At 39.9% G+C, this 17854-nt stretch overlaps 1 protein-coding gene across 1 annotated transcript in view; it reads right to left on the reverse strand.

Annotated features, from left to right (window-relative positions):
- Nucleotides 1-6321: 6321 nt before the first annotated feature.
- gnai2b (guanine nucleotide binding protein (G protein), alpha inhibiting activity polypeptide 2b) overlaps nucleotides 6322-17854 on the reverse strand; it is a 189165-nt gene continuing 177632 nt past the window's right edge. Inside the window, exon 9 of the mRNA XM_068315599.1 lies at nucleotides 6322-6373. The gene's annotated coding sequence lies outside the window, so the exon portion shown is untranslated. The remainder of the gene's footprint in view (nucleotides 6374-17854) is intronic.

Raw genomic sequence — 17854 nt, forward strand, 5'->3', positions numbered from 1 at the left:
GTCAACAAGCAAACGCCTCAAACTTTTGTTTGGTCACAAGGGGCATGTGTAAATTAGAATGCAAATTATTTCAAATGTCAAAACATAAACTGGAGGGATTAGTCAGCAGCAGTTTATTACAAATTATACCAGAATATTAACAGTGACAGAAATTATGCCAAGTGGATACACAATACCATTTTCATTACTTTGTGGTACAAATTTAAATCCCAGTGTCATATTTGAATCTATCCTCTGACAAGTCATGAGTTGGCCACCTATAGTGTGTTGACACAGACATGTGGGAGTGGATTAGTGGAGCGGATCAGAGGAATAAGGCACCATGTCAATCTAGCGTTCCAGAGTTTAAGGTTATGTTGAAATAGAAACATGTCTGAACACGTCACTGTTAATACAATCTGATTTTACAGAAATGCTCTTTGATGATAAAACAGACATTATTTATCAGCAGCCACCGGTCAATCAGTTTCATCTTCAGTGGGGGACATTTTTCAAACCCTTTCTCATTGTAGTCCACATGACAATAACGTGCTTTACGTCAATATAGATCACTCTCTAACTAGATTCAGGTTTGATTGATTTCTTGTTTTTTATACTGGTTGCACGCTGTCAGACCGACTGCTTTCCACATTCCACACTCTCCACAAACACTGAAACCAGGTCATGTAATCAAAAACCCTGCATGAAAAGATCATGGCCCACATCAGCCCTGCCATCTGTGAAATGGTTCAATACAGTGTGAGCGTGTCTGTATGTGTCTGAATGTGTCTGTATGCGTGGAATGAACTTCCCTTTTTTCAGTAAGTCAGACACCCATAGGATTTGTGGTCAATAAACTCTCTGCCCTTTGGACCTTAAAGGAAGTCCATCTGCTGCATCGAGTGTTGTGCAGCCTCCAGGCAGGCTGCTACATGGGTGCATGCTATAAGGTTCACCACTGATGGTTGCATGGAGATTTCCACTTCCTAAGTGGCATGTTTTTCCTTTCCAGATCCACTCAGCCTTTCTGACATGTTTAGTAATGCTGGTAATTAATGTTTGAGCTGCTGCCACAAGAAGCTTCAGGTGAAGGTCATAAGACCTCAAGAGGAATAAGCAAGACCTGAGGTAAATGACTGACCTCATCCACATCTGCAAGACTACTTGAAAGTCTATTTCTGTTTAAAGGTATGATTTTAAAGAAACCATAATTCCTATTTTTGTTTGAAATGTTCATCCATTATAATCGTTTTCTTTTCTACAGTTGAAAGTGTTTTATTATTTTTAACTCTCTCGGGTCTGATAAGGATCAATCAATCACTCATCAATCAACCATCAAACCAAATCATTGTACAACATCAAATTGGTTTGGTTTTTTCCATTTTCTTGCATTAAAATGATGAAATAAGAGGTAAAATCACACGGTTTGCCCTCAGTTATTATTTCAGATCCATATCTTAATCAAACAAATTGTTTCTGGACTATCCTGACATAGTAGAATAGACAGACCTGCTTCACAGCGACTGAGCTAAAAGGATACTTTCACAGGGGAAAGGTGAGGGGCTTAAATGCTCTCCAATCCCCTGCACATGTGTGGTAAAATATATCACTGCTGGGAGAGAACTGTCAACCTGTGTCAGAATTAATCAACCTTAGTGACACAGACCCCAGCGCCCACACACATAAATCTGCACATGCTTGAAATCCAAACAAATACCTTTTCACTCAGTGTTGATCAAGTTCCTTGTGGATGGTACCCATTTTTTTCTGTAATGTAGGACACTGGGGTTTAAACAAGGAAACTGCCCAGACATCAACATGCAGCTAGTGTGTGAAAGCAGCCCCAGCAGAGGGGAAGCTATGTTCACAGTGGTACTGAAGGAGAGGAATAGACTTCGGAAGCGTTTACAGCTTTACGAACTTCTCCTCTGCCTACGCACTGAGGCTCTCTAATTACAGAGTCCTTCGCATACTGTCCATGGTTACTCCTCACGCTTCAAGCATGATGCTCCATTTACAGTGTCTGAGAGCTGAAAGAATAGCAGCCACAGCTGTTGCAGTGTCATCACAGGCTTATCCAGAAACACAAGGTCAAAGGTCAAATTTGATTGAGTTCATGTCGACACGCCAAATATTAATTTCAAAGACAATAAAAAATAAAGTCACTGACAAAAATGTAATTAGGTTTAACGCGGGAACAATTTGTGTCAATTTTGCGCCAAAGATCATTGAAATAACAAATGAAGCTCCGCATACGTTCAGACAGACGTTTTATGTAATTTATTCATTTAATTTCCATATCTATCTCCCTCCCCCTCCCTCTTTCTCATCCTCTTTCTCTTTCTCACACACCCTCCTATCCCACATTTGTCACCTGACAAAGGCAGTTCATTCTATCAACCAGACAGATTGTGGTGTGATCTTTTGTGTCTGGTCATATCGCTGCTGTCAAACGTTAACCTCACTCTGCTGTAGTCGTATGACATTTCAGTGTGAATCTCTCCAACCCTCCTACACACCAGTCACCTCCAGCATCACCACCTTCAGCGCTCAGTTTTGACCTGACCACGATCCTAAACATTCATCTAACTCAATGAAGTATGCAAGGTCAAAAAAAAAATATTTGTTCATTCTAAATGAAGCCGCTTGTGGTTGAAATACTCCTGAACTGGAGTAAAATCTCTGTGACCAGATTCCAAACTATTGTAGAATGACTCTATTTAAGCAACAAGTTATGGTTTTGGAACAAAATATTGAGCAAATCACATGTGGGTTTGGTTATATATTTGTTTCCGTGTCCACATAGTGCAGGCCACAGAGTGTATATCCCATTATCCTTAGAATAACATGATGTCCCTGTGGACAAAATATGGAGCTTAAGCTGATATGCGCAACATGTCTGTGGCTCTCAAACTGATGTCCATGTGTGCCTTCCACAGACGTGAATCATTATTTTTATATTTCATTTTAAAAAGCTAAATAACTCAGACAACAGAAATTAGCACATTTCTAAGAACTATATTCAGTTTCAGATTTTTTATTTTTTTTTGCCAAGGTGCAGAGATGTCTCCCTGTTGTGCTTTTAGCAGTTGTCCAGAGATTCATCGTACTCCATAATTTAGAGGTTTGCTGAAACCAGAAGACATTTTTTGTACGGTACGCTGGTTTGATATGTGATTTAGGTGGAGTCGCAACCTCTTTCTGGGGAATCTCTGTCATGCATTCATGTTTTTCTTTTTCTTTTGTATCAGTTTTCAATCCTGACAGAAATTCAATGTAACAAAGTTTCTGTGAAGACCCAGGAGTATTCTCTCAAAATGAAAAGCATGTCTCTCTTGAACTTTGACTCTGTGTCGTGCTGCGCTGTGATTGTTCTGCCCTCGTTGGAGTATGATTACATAAGACTCTTGATTTTAACAGGCCTCCACTTTTTGTTCTGGAGCACCATTGGGGATGGAGAGATGAGGCGAGGTAATACTAAACCTTAGCAGAAAACCACTCTTGCAGTTCCCTTTTTAACTGTTGCACTTAGGTTTTAATAGGCGTGACATCAAAACAAGACGGTTTGCAAAGTCCACTGCAGTCTGCCCCAGTTTGTAATCTGACGGTGCATTATGACATTAGATTGTTTTTGCAGTGATTTACTAAATGCAAGTGAAGGGAAAATGCCTGTTGGACCTCTGACACACTGTCTCCTTTTAGAAAATAAAGTTAAGAGAATTAGATTAGAACAATCAAACCTATGTAATCACAGTGCACCCTTTTAACTATTCAATTATGCTGTCTTAAGAGGCTGCTTTGGGCCTATCTGCATGAAATTTCAGAGCATCAGGGTGTTGTCTCAGTTAAATAAATGTTCAAACATTTTAGCAAGTTGAAGCAAAGGTGAGGGGCTTCTGGATCATGTGAAAATTTAGCTATGAGAAATTGGTTTTTTCATGAACAAATACACTATTTTGGGAATACTCATCATTAACTTTCAAATAAGGTCAGATGAGAAATTTTGGACATTTGAGATGAAAATTTTATCTTACTAATCAGTGTGAAGATATAGACTAGAGATGTCAAACTCATTTTCACTGAGGGCCACATCAGCATAACGGCTGTCCTCAAAGGCCCAGATGTAACTAATAAATGTAACTAAATGTAACTCAATGTATGTAAAATATGTCGATATCTGTTGACAATATAATGGAATGTATAACTGTGGAAGTGTTTGTGAAAAAAGGTAAAAATATTGTTGTTAGTTGTGTCTACAGAGCACCTGATTCTAAAAAAAGAAGATTTTACTGAATGTGTGGGAAATTTAATCTTGAAAATCAATCACAAACATGTGTTTTTATGTGGTGATATCAACATTGATCTGCTAAACCCCAACAAAAATGCACAAACTAAAAGCTTCATTAAATACCATGCACACATTCGGTTTATAGCCATTAATCACTAGACCAAGTAGAATCACTACTCATAATGCCACTTTGATTATATTTTCACCAATGTTATGCTTAATGAGACTATGAGCGGTCTGCTGATCAATGACATAAGTGATCACCTACCAATATTTACCAACTATGACTGGAAACAAACTATGTGTCGGGAACAGGCCCAAACATTTTACAAGAGAGTCAAGACTGAAGAAAGAATGAATGCACTAAGAAATTATCTATTTGCTCAAAACTGTTCTGCTGTTTACACTGCTGATGATGTTAATACTGCATATGACTATCTCAATGATAAAATAGAAGAATTGTACAATTTGCATTGTCCAGTGAAGAAAATTTATCTACAAAAAAAAAGGAATTAAGAAACCATGGATGACTTAGTCATTGATCAATGCCTGTCGGAAAAAGAATACATTATATAAAAGGTTTATTAAGCATAGAACAGAACAAGCAGAAGCTAAATACAAAAAAATATAGAAATAAATTAAATGTTATAATAAGAACAAGTAAGATTGAATACTAAACTAATCTGCTTGCAGAAAATAAAAATTATACTAGAAAACTATGGGATATAGTTAAAAATGTTATAAAACAAAGCAAGGCTAAATCATCCTATCCAGAATATTTTAATATTAAAAATACAAAACTTGAGGACATGGATGAAGTAGCTAAGAAATTTAATGTGTGTGTCGGGCCTCAGCTGGCAGAAAACATTCCTGTCTCACACTTGCACTGGGATTATTTTGACAACATTGGAGGAAGGAACCTGAAATCAATGTTTCTGGCGCCAGTGAAGGACACAGAGATAAGACACCTGGTCAGCCAATGCATAGCAAAAACTTCTACTAATGTGAATGGATTTGATATGAAGCTTATCAACGACATACTGGATGGAATTCTGCAACCATTTACACACATATGTAATTTGTCCTTTCAAACTGGGGTGTTTCCTGACAAAATGAAGATTGCAAAAGTGGTTCGGATATATAAAAACGGGGATGCTTGTGAATTTACAAATTACAGACCTGTTTCAATACTACCACAGTTATCAAAAATCCTATAGAACCTGTTCAATAACAGACTGGATAAATTCATAACAAAACACAATCTCCTTGACTGTAGTCAGTACGGCTTCAGGAAGGATCATTCGACTGCATTAGCGCTGACAGAAACAATAGAACTCATTACTGATGCCATGGATCAAAAGATGTACTCTGTAGGAATCTTTATTGACCTCAAAAAAGCTTTTGACACAATTGATCATGAAATATTAATTGAAAAACTGGAATGATTGGGATTTAGGGGTACAGTACTAGACTGGATAAAGACTTATTTACATTAGAGGTCTCAATACGTCACTCTGGGCGGGAGGACATCAAAAACATTAGACATTGTGTGTGGGGTACATCAGGGGTCAGTGTTGGGTCCAAAATTATTTATACTTTACATATATGATTTATGTAAGGTTACAATTGTCCTTAAAATTATACTTTTTGCAGATGATACAGCCATCTTCATGTTGCAAACTTCATGTTGTCATGCCTGTGAAATAAATGTCACTGTAACCTTTGTGCAGTAACTGAGATGTTGAGCGATAGCTGCATTAATAGTCAGCACATGCAAGATGTTATGACTGCTACAAAATGTACATTAACAAAATTGGACTCTTCTCAAAACCTGACAAAGACGTGTGCAAAGATGCACGCCTATTGGACCGAATGGACGATTTAAAACAACAATGCACCGAAATAAAATAATTAATATTGAATTGTGACATGCAATGTATGAATTTGGTTGACAATGTGCTGCAATGAGAGAGATGTTGTTGATGATTTAGGGGACGGAAACCTTACAAGCCAATGGCTTCTACCCGTCAACCCTTTTTTTTTTTCCCGGATGTTGTTGCTGATGTTCCAACACTGATGAAAGTGAAATCTGTTGTAATAACATGTCTGGAAAGAAGAAAAATAAAATGAATAAATAAATAAATTAATTAATTAACTTGTTTTTGTCAATGTTAAAATGAGCATAAAACATAACATAAAACCACAATTCCTGTGTTGTTATGAATTTCTTTGGGAGAAGAAAGTCTGAAACAATACATTGCGCCCTTGCGCATTCGCACATCAATGCTCGCAGCTTCACCTCATCGCGGATTTTTGGTAGGCAGCCACGTGATATCGTACACGCATTCTATTGGCTGACATCATCCAGAAGTACGCCACATTCCGTGAGTCTCGGACTTATGCGAGACACAAAAGTTCTTCAAACAGTTGATAAGAGTGTAGGAAAAGGTAATACAGATAGAAGGTGGTTTAATATCAGTGTGGGGAGGGTCGTAAACGTTTAAATTACTGTAAAGGAAATTGTTAATCACCTGTGGTTCCTGGAACACATTAACCGCGAGGAACGAGGGCGCAATGTACTCACCAATGACCTTTATGTTTTATTCACTTGCTCAAATCATGGCGCTATCTCCATCTTCCAGACTAGAAGCTGATTATGTCTGTGTACTATCCTGTTCAAATGTCTGACCTTTGACCGCTGTGGTAAACACACTAATTGGGTTATGTCTGTTCTACCAGCAAGGAAAGTGGTCATGGAGTCTGAGGACGTCGCTGACAAGATGGCAAGGGGTCAGGAAGTAGATGACAGGTCAGTGGGCGGTTCTAACAGCAGGAGAGTGAAGGTTTTTCTTACTGAGAAAAATGCAGCACTGAACACACCAAAAAACTCTATTTTGGAGCTCTTTTAGAAGAGGCGTACCAACCAGTATGACAATTTGGCAGCTTCTCATTTCATTCAGACAGGAGCACATCAATCTACTTTAACACGTCTGCATCCTAAAGCTTTAAACTCAAATTTGTCCAGTGAATCACTAATGTCATACTGTTGGACATTATCATGAGTGTCTGAGTACTTACTCCTCTCATTGAAGAGCTTGTGAAAGGGCTTTGCCGCCCATAGAACTGGCTCATGCAGCTGTCATTAAACAAACAAATTCCACAGCAGAACGAATAAAGAAGCTTTTGTTTGCAGGAACATACTCAAACTTAGTTCATTAGCCTCAGAGAATTAACCAAGTTCATTCTTAGTTTGTATACAGCTGGCACAATTTTTATAATCAAAACAGAGGATTTGATCACATTTTGATTCCAATTACCGTGGTGCACTGGCGCCACGCCCGGAGTGTCCCCCGCCTTACGCCCTCAGTCAGCTGGGATAGGCTCTGTCTCCCAATGACCCACCATAGCAAACAAAGTAGTTAGAAAATGAATGAGTGAATGAATGAATGACTCCAAACATCGGAAGCATGGTGCTGGAGATCATATGCTGTCAATCAGACAGAACAAAGGTTTTATTGGTAGTAGAGTTGTTGAGTTGTGGTACAACATTTTGTCAAAAGGCCTCACAGAGCTACTCGGGTCCTCCCTTGCCATCCCCTTGAGCTTCCCTGCTAGCATCTAAGTTGGCATCCCCAGGGGAGCTTTCAGCCCATGTCTACACTAATTGCTCATTGATACAGATTGTGATTATCTTTGCTTACAGGGTAATTATGTAGTGTCAGAGTCACTAAATCAGGGTTGGAATGAGACTATCACACTGCTGGCTCTCAGGGGATTTGGGGGGGGGGGTTGTCTGGGCCTCTGCGTTATCTTGATTCCTCTCCTGTTCTTATCTCAAGAGCGTGAGCCAAGAGAGAAACAACAGCCGGGCCATAGCCAAAGCAGACAAATAGTTGGAGTGCCAGGCATGCAATGCTAAGACAAAAGGTAAGAGAATGACATGTGGCTCTTTTTGTTGGCTTTGTGTGTGCAAGTATGAACAAATGCCATTTCACACTGAAAGATCTTTCAATTTTATTGTCTGTCTTCTGTATGTCTCACTATGCTTTTGAATAAAACCCAGAATGTACAGTGTCCAACAAAAACTGGCAAAACTGCCACAGCCTATGTGGCTGCATAACAAGCCAAGATGGAGTGCCACAATTGTTTTAGCACCCGTATTTTTATGGGAATGAGAGACCACTGAGTAAAAATATAAAATGACCCATATATTTAAGGTAACCCAAAATGTGTATGCAGAATGAACAATATCTCCATTGCAATGTCTTCTTTCCGCCCCCTTGTCTGTGCATATGTTCCACGACTTCACTGACTGCAGGGATTTGTGTCTGTCAAAGCAAAGGTTAGTCAGCCAGACCACTAGAAGGAAGTCATATGTAATAATTATTTAGAGTGAAACAATATACCTCAAATTGAATGTTGCCTCCAGAAAGGCTTGAGATGGATTTAAAATATCAAAAAATGTTAATAGGACCCCAAGAACTGCAGAGCTTTAATTTAATTTCTTCATTTTATGACTAGAATTCAGTGTGAGCCATTTCTCACTAAATTATGGCAAACTACCACCACATGTTCATAATTTTTGAAGAGGAATTACCTCTGTGTGCGACAACTTATATTCTTGCATTCTTCATCTGAGAATGAAAAAAAAACAAAAACGTAGCACATTATGAGATCTTAATGAATTACAGTTGTAGTTTTCTCCTTCCCATTTCCAGTGGAAATGCATATGTTAAGAGCAATATAGAGTCCATCTGCTTTAAGGACACACAGTAGTACTTTAAGCTGCTCAACATACAATTTATTGGGATCAAGTCGTTTAAATAGACAAGATGCTGAATGCTGTTAGGATATTGTTGGGACCTACGTGTTTTAAAGTGTTTGTAATGAGGCATACTTCACATTCAATGAGCTGCTACAGAAAATGTCATAACATGGTCATATGACATAGGCTAAAAGAAAAAGAAAATACATAGTAATTGGGTTATATAGAAAAGAAAGAATAAAGTCATTATCTGCAGGGGTTCAGAAATTCTGTTGAAGTTTAAAAAAAACAACCCAAACAGGTTATAATGATTTCTCTTTCCACTAAGACCAGGATCTGTAGAGGCAGGGATTGATTTGTTTGGTCTGCAACCACATGGGGAAGATTGCTGTTCTTGTATTTCAGAAATGATTTTTTTTTTAAACTCTGGTTGAGGAAGCACCACATCAACTGTGTGGTGATTTTATACTTTATTTTCTAGATTGTACCGCCTTTGCACTGTTCATATTTTTGTTGGACATATGAGTAAAATACGAGATATCACTGCTAGTTGGTGGGTAGATTCAACATCAGCTGAGATTAAATCTCAGACGTAAGGTGTGTGTGCTCCTGACTTTTGTGTTTCTTTTCATCCTTTATTATTGTTTATGTAACTTCTACATAATTAATTATGTACAAGCAAAGTATGTGTGTTTATTGGTTCATAAAAAACATAGTTTTTACATAGTTTACAGGGGTTGGGGGCTTTTGTACAGGGCTGGAACAGATAAAAATTATTTTAGCTGTTTTAAATGAGGAAACTTTGTTTGAGCTAGGAGTTGTTTGACTTACAGCTCACTGACAGAATGGATTAAACTTGTATCTCAAGGTACTACTGTACATGTTTGTTTGTCCATTGACAAAAATGCAAAAGCAAACACTTTTCATGAAAACCTTTGAATGCCATAAAATGTTTGTTCATCTTCATTCTTTTGCTGGTGAACATGGGCACTGTTGAATTAATGAAAATATGGTATTATACTGTATATATACTGTATATACACACACACACACACACACACACACACACACACACACACACACACACACACACACACACACACACACACACACACACACACACACACACACACACACATATATATATACAGTACAGTACTGTATATATATAAATATCCCCACTTATATATTTGAATAAGCTCACATGAAAACCTCATGCTGCCATGCTTCCGGCGTGTATCTTGAAGTTTGGGCCGCTTTACATTTGTCCATGTCTCTCACTTGCGGAGCCGTTTTGGCTTCATCAAACATAGCGGTGTATATTCTTTGATTGTCATGTTGTTGTGTGGGGAACCCCGATGCTTTATTCACTAGGACCGAACTCACGAAGCCGGCATCTACCCGGATGGCCAGACCGTAACGCACCCCCCACTCCAAGTGTTTTGAGGTTAATTGGCTAGTCCAGACAAGTGTGTGTTTGTGTGTGTATATGTGTGCCGCCAGTCGGCTAGGATAGGCTCCAGCAACCCGCGACCCACGGCAGCAGATGAAGCAGGTTTAGAAGATGAATGATTGAATGAATAGCTGGCATTGGACGGAAAAAATAACAACACTAGCATGGTCTATGTTAGCGTTATCAGCATCACATATGATCGATATACTGTATATGTGTGTGTGTGTGTGTTTGTGTGTGTGTGTGTGTGTATGTGTGTGTGTGCGTGTGTGTGTGTGCGTGTGAGTGTGTGTGTGTGTGTATGTGTGTGTGCGTGTGCGTGTGCGTGTGCGTGTGCGTGTGTGTGTGTGTGTAGTATAAATATACAGAAAATCAATGGTATAAGTCAAGATCATGGTTATGAAAAATAATCTATGGTATAAATGGTGAATAAGCTTATAATTATTACAGTCACACATCCATATGCTTCCACCACCCCGCTGATAAATCTCATGGTCTACATTTTGGATCCATCAGTTCCTGCATGTGTGTTTAAATGTTGCACATATAAAGTAAGGTGTGGAATTGTCTGACCCATGCAATGAAAGCTTGAAACAAAGGGCTTCTCAAACATTTCTAAAACTGGAAGCATGCCAAAAAAGAGGTTAGCTCTATGCATCCCATCATGGCAAAAATTGTATGGACTCCATATGTCAGAAATTCTTTCAAATGAAGTCAGAATGTTTCTCTCATCAAAACACATAAATGGGGATTGTTTCAAGTGCTTGACTCTGAGAATATTTTTCTGTCATCCCTTGAAGATTTGTCTTTCTACATCTGCACAATGTTACATCTCCTGCTTGTCATGACGACTGTCAAGTTTCAAAGTGCCTGCTCTGATGACAGAAATTTCCCACGACCTTACGTATATACTTCAAATACTCAGTTCTTTCCACTGTCTGAGAACCTCCTTCCATTTTAGAGCATGTAAAGTCATTTTTTAAAAATTATTGCCTTTTCTTGTTTTGAAAACATTGCCTTTTCTTGGGAATGCTAAGAATTGGATAACATTGTGGAAACCTATAATGTCACTTGGAACACATCCAGTTGGCTCGGGACAGGGCATGTAAAAATATATCAAATGTTAAGGGGACTGTGCAGGAAGAATCTGTGCTTCAGTGTTGCATTTCTCTGAAACGACAGTCCCTTTACTGACATTTGTGGCATGATGCTGAAATTGTAAACAAGAACATGTCACTGTTGCCATGGTAATAACAAAATGCACAGCAGAAAGGAATCCATGTTTTATGGATTTAAAGCAAAGTTTGCAATGGATCTTTAAGTGACTAGTGCAAAATGTTGATCTTCTTTTCCTTTCGGCTTTTCCCTTCAGGGGTCGCCACAACAAATCAATTGCCTCCATCTAACCCTGTCTTCTGCATCCTCTTCTCTCACACCAACTACCTTCATGTCCTCTTTCACTGCATCCATACACCTTCTCGTTGGTCTTCCCCTAGGCCTCCTGCCTGACAGTTCAAAACTCAGCATCCTTCTACCAATATACTTTATTCAATTTCTCTCCTCTGGACATGTCCAAACCATCTCAGTCTGGCCTCTCTGACTTTATCTCCAAAACCTCTAACATGTGCTGTCCCTCTGATGTACTCATTCCTGATCCTATCCTTCCTGGTCACTCCCAAAGAGAACCTCAGCATCTTCATCTCTGTTACCTCCAGCTCTGTCTCCTGTCTTTATCTCAGTGACACTGTCTCTGGACCAAATAACATCGCTGGTCTCACCACAGTTTTGTACACCTTTCCTTTCATTTTAGCTGAAACTCTTCTATCACACATCACACCTGACACTTTTCTCCACCCGTTCCATCCTGCCTGTACACACTTCTGTACACCTCTTTTCCACACTCTCCATTGCTCTGGACTGTTGAGCCTAAGTACTTAAAATCCTCCACCTTCTTGATCTCTTCCCCCTGTGACTTCACTCTTCCACTTGGGCCCTTTTCATTCACACACGTTTACTCTGTCTTACTGTGGCTAACCTTCATTCCTCTCATTTCCAGGACAAACCTCCACCTCTTTAGCTTCTCCTCCACCTGTTCCCTGCTCTCACTGCAGATCACAATGTCATCTGCAAACATCATAGTCCATGGAGATTTCTGTCTAACCTCGTCTGTCAGCCTGTCCATCACCATAGCGAACAAGAAGGGGCTCAGAGCTGATCCCTGATGCAGTCCCACCTCCACCTTGAACTCCTCTGTCACACCTACAGCACACCTTACCACTTTCTTTCAGTCCTCATACATGTCCTGCACCGCTCTAACTTACTTCTCTGCCACTCCAGACTTCCTCATACAATACAACAGTTCCTCTCTGGGCACCCTGTCATAAGTTTTCTCCAGATCTACAAAAACACAATGCAGCTCCATTTGGCCTTCTCTGTACTTCTCTACCAACATCCTCAAAGCAAATACTGCATCTGTAGTACTCTTTTTTGGCATGAAACCATACTGCTGCTCACAAATGCTCACTTCTGCCCTTAGTCTAGCTTCCACTACTCTTTCCCATAACTTCAATATATGGCTCATCAGCTTTATTCCTCTGTAGTTGCCACAACTCTACACGTCTCCCTTTTTCTTAAAAATGGGCACCAGCACACTTCTCCTCCATTCCTCAGGCATCTTCTCACTATCTAAGATCCTGTTGAACAACCCAGTCAAAAACTCTACTGCCACCTCTCCTAGACACTTCCAAACCTCTACAGGTATATCATCAGAACCGAATGCCTTTCCACTCTTCATCCTCTTCAATGCGCTCCTCACTTCATCCTGACTAATCGTTGCTACTTCCTGGTCCACAGCAGTCACCTCTTCTAGTCTTTGTTCTCTCTCATTTTCCACATTCATCAACTCTTCAAAGTACTCTTTCCGTCTTCCCATCACACTACTGGCACCTGTCAATAGACTTCCATCCCTATCTTTAATCACCCTAACCTGCTGCACATCCTTCCCATCTCTATCTCTCTGTCTTGCCAACCTGTATAGATCAGTCTCTCTCTCCTTACTGTTCAACCTAGCATACAAGTTATCACAAGCCCCTTGTTTGGCCTTTGCTACCTCTACCTTCACCATACGCTGCATCTCCCTGTACTCCTGTCTACTCTCCTCAATCCTCTCAGTGTCCCACTTCTTCTGAGCTAACCTCTTTCTCTGTATACACTCCTGTACCTCCTCATTCCACCACAAAGCCTCCATATCTACTTTCCTTCCAGATGACACACAAAGTACTCTCCTACCTGTCTCCCTGATCACATTAGCTGTAGTTGTCCAGTCATCTGGAAGCACCTCCTAACCAGCCAGAGCCAGTCTTACCTCTGTCCTAAAAGTCATGCAACACTCTTCCTTTTTCAGCTTCCACCATTTCATCTCTGCTCTTCCTTTGCCCTCTTCATCCTCCTCACCACCAGAGTCATCCTACACACCACCATGCTATGCGGTTTGGCTACACTCTCGCCTACCATGTATGCTCTGCATTACTTCGTCAAAGTCCAACCAGAATTTCTCCTTCTCCTCCAGCTCACATCCTACCTGTGGAGCATACTCACTAACAACATTGAGCATCACACCTTCGATTTCTAGCTTTACACTTATCACTCTATCTGACACTCCTTTTACCTCCAGGACATTCCTAACAAACTCCCCCTTCAAGATAACTCCTACTTCATTTCTATTCCTATCTACACCATGATAGAACAACTTGAACCCTGCTCCTAAATTTCTAGCCTTGCTACCTTTCCACCTGGTCTCCTGGACACACAGTATGTCTACCTTCCTCCTCTGCATCATGTCAACCAACTCTACCTTTTCCTGTCATAGTTCCAAAATTCAACGTCCCTACTCTCAGTCCTATACTCTTGGCGCTCCTCTTCTCTCTCTTCCTACGATCACACTTTCCTCTTCTCTTTCTTCGACTAACAGTAGTCCAATTTCCACCGGCACCCTGTAGGTCAAAATGGGGCGGCAGTGGCTCAGTGGTAAAGCGGGCGGTAGAGCGGGTCATCCTATGATTTAAGATCGGCGGTTCGATTCCCGCTACCGCCCCCCCCAAAAAACCCAGCAAGGGTGCAAGGTGCCGTCCCCTTTACAAATTGCTCATTTGAGGCACACCAAGAAGGAGCTGCCAACCACTCTACCTCCCCTGCATGCCTACAGGCACCCTTGTGTGTGTGTGTGATACAGGGGCCTGTACTCACAAATATATATATATATATGTATGCATGCGTTTGAATCATTAGCTAGAGTGTGCGTTCTTAATTTCCCTTTGGGGATCAAACCAGTTTATAAAATAAAATTTTAAAAAATTAAAAACAGCACCGATGGCAGTCGTTAACCCGGGCCTCGACCGATCCGGTATGGAAGTCATAGGTTTGATTCGCATGTTTGATTTGGCAAAAGTTTTACGACGGATGCCCTTCCTGAAGCAACTCTCTGTATTTATCTGGGCTTGGGACCGGCACAATAAGACACTGGCTTGTGTCCTCTTGTGGCTACATGGACTGGTGCAAAATGCTGATATATATGCTTATTTGCTTTAGTGGTAAGAGTTGGCAAGAAGTGCATTGCTCTTACATTACATATGTACGATGCCAGAATCAGAGGAAACAGTCAGCCTGGCTCTGTTCAAATTGATAAACTTCAATCTAAAACTTAAACTCATTCATGAACACATTATATTTCATATATGCAGGGTTCAATTTGTCAAAAAACGGGGGGGGGGGGTGAAATCATGAAAAAAATAAGAAATCGACAAGGCTAATTCTTGTTTAGATTAATAGAAATAAAACAGAGTAATCAAACATAAAGTGGCATGTCATAGCATGATGCACATCATTCACATAAGTGCAGTGGAATACCTCAGTGTACACCTCCTGAGGATAAATTCATTCAGCAGAAGTAGAAATATAAAAACCAGAGGGAAGGATGATCCCCCCAGCAAATCGCACCTTGTGTCCTGGCGTATCGTTCTTATTTGATCATTAACTTGATTCTTAAGGAACTTTTAGATTTTAGTGAGTTTAGGTGAGTACAGGGAGCACTGACTTCTTCCCTACTGTTACAAATAAGATGTAAGGCATTAATTTGTGTCCTTTAGATGTGCTGGTGGATGAAAATGATTGAACTTCACTTAATCTTTCAGATTTACCGGTTTAGCAAGTTCCTCTCACAATCACCATGTTAAACCTTAATAAGAGAGACAGCTACAGAAAAAAAAACCCCTCAATTATTATATTGACAACACTAATAATCTGTCAGGGTTCAATTAGATTTTTTTCAATCTCCCAAATTCTTTCACAGCAATTGTAAACAAAGCATCAAGTATAGTTTTATGTTCCTTTCTGCTCTAAAGATAAATCTTAGATTATAAACACAGGTTTCATTTAATGTCAGCAATCAACCTGCATGCAGTCTGATGGCAGTGACATTGGTGTTTTGCCATTGCTTTGCCTGCTCTCTGCTTGGTGGGCACTGCTGGACTCTCATTCCTTTTCTTTCTGATCTGTCTTACTTATCAGCCACTTCAAACAAAAGTGCCCCCATCCCTACAACACTATCAACAACCACTGAATATGTTGACTCATAGCCCCCCTCCCCCCGTCCCTTTCACTGTCAATGCACGGAATACAGATTATCAGCGGAGCATCCCTTTGTTGTTGCATAGAAAGAATGGGGGTATTTGAGGTAGATCCACTTGATAACATTCGGAGCACCCAGATTTCATTTCACGCGAGGCTCTTTCTTTCTCAAAAAATAGTTGAAACTGGAATGTTATTATGGTTCTTAATGGTTTTAAGAACATTTTAAAGGGATCGTTAAACTTGCCTGCTTCAAATTGGTACTCATAAACAAACGATCACATATTTGGAAATATAGACCATCAGCGTTGATGGAGATTCCCATTCACCCTGGTCATGGTAACTCTTGTAGGCGAATGTTAAGAAAATTGACTTCTGTTCAGAAGTTTCTAATACTAATTCTAGAGTTTCTTCAATTCTGAGAACACAGTGATAGTTGTTAAGGCTACACTTTAATAGTTGAGTCAGCTCCCCACCAATCAGTTAGAACTAAAGAAACCTTTGGATCAATGGTGAAACATCTTCATACCCAAAACAAAAGTTAATTTGCTTCAGATTCAACCTTCAAGGACAAACATCAGTAGTACACGATGGACATGAAAGAAAGAACATTGACAACTCATAGATACTTCATTGCTACTTATCCCAATATGTTGCACTACCGTAAAGTAGCAAAGCAAATGTGCAACTGTAGTTCATGTTCTCTTTCAACAACAGCAGTCCGAATCTCGAGTCAGTTGTTGAGATCCTTGAAGGAGGATCTAGAAGAAACAGAAAACAGACCTGCAGACAGACAGATCAGTGTTGTTGCTTTTTATGGTATGATGGACTGGCCTTATCTGAGACCATTCTGCCAAAGCTGACAAAGTAAAGAGAGCAATCAGATCTGGGTTTTTGTTTTGATTTCCTCAGACATCTTATCTTCAAGTGAGTTGGGTGGAATCCAACTGCAGACGTAAAGTCCAGAGAGACGACACGCTATGGTCGCGGGTTATCATCTCGACTCAGTCATGCATGACCTAACCAGGCACCAACTCTCCTCTCCAGGCAGCCAGGATAGCAAAGCAAATGTGTTTACTACTCATATGCTCACCAAGCTGGAAAAACATACTGTGGAGGACATTTACAAGTATGTGTAATTGTTTCTTCAATCAACAGTAAATCAATCTGTTTGGAATGGAAAGACAAATTTGAGTTTCCTGGTTTCTTCAGTCGAACGACGCAGATGAATTTAAGGCAACCTGTGTCTTCCTCACTTAGTGTAAGCTAAGTCAAGTGGAAAGAGTTCTTTTTTTGAATGTAGTCCTGAATTGGTCACTCAGGTAACACATTTGAACATTAGCAGTGTGAACATAAGGTAAAAACATTGAGGATGTAACTTCAAGCAACAGAAAGAAATGCAGACAGAAGGGTAACACATCACTGGGATGGTGAATGTGAGCGTCTATTATTTCTGTATTCATTTCCAGCCCCTCACTGGACAAACCAATAACTCTCACCTCCATGTGTAAACCACTTTAAAGCAATATTTACATCCTCTGAACTATGTCTTCAAATCAGGATAATTTATTTTTGGATTTGTTTATGAGATTTCCTGTCATACACTTTTGTATGTGAGAGGGTTGTTTTTAAAGGCTAACAAAGCACTTCAGATCTATCCGTGAAAGCATTTTATCTTTTAATTACTATTAATAGTCCTCATTAATATATCATCCATATCATCTCAGTCATATAAGCATCATAG

This window comes from Antennarius striatus, chromosome 5 (genome assembly GCF_040054535.1).
Source record: "Antennarius striatus isolate MH-2024 chromosome 5, ASM4005453v1, whole genome shotgun sequence".
Classification (NCBI taxonomy): Eukaryota; Metazoa; Chordata; class Actinopteri; order Lophiiformes; family Antennariidae; genus Antennarius; species Antennarius striatus.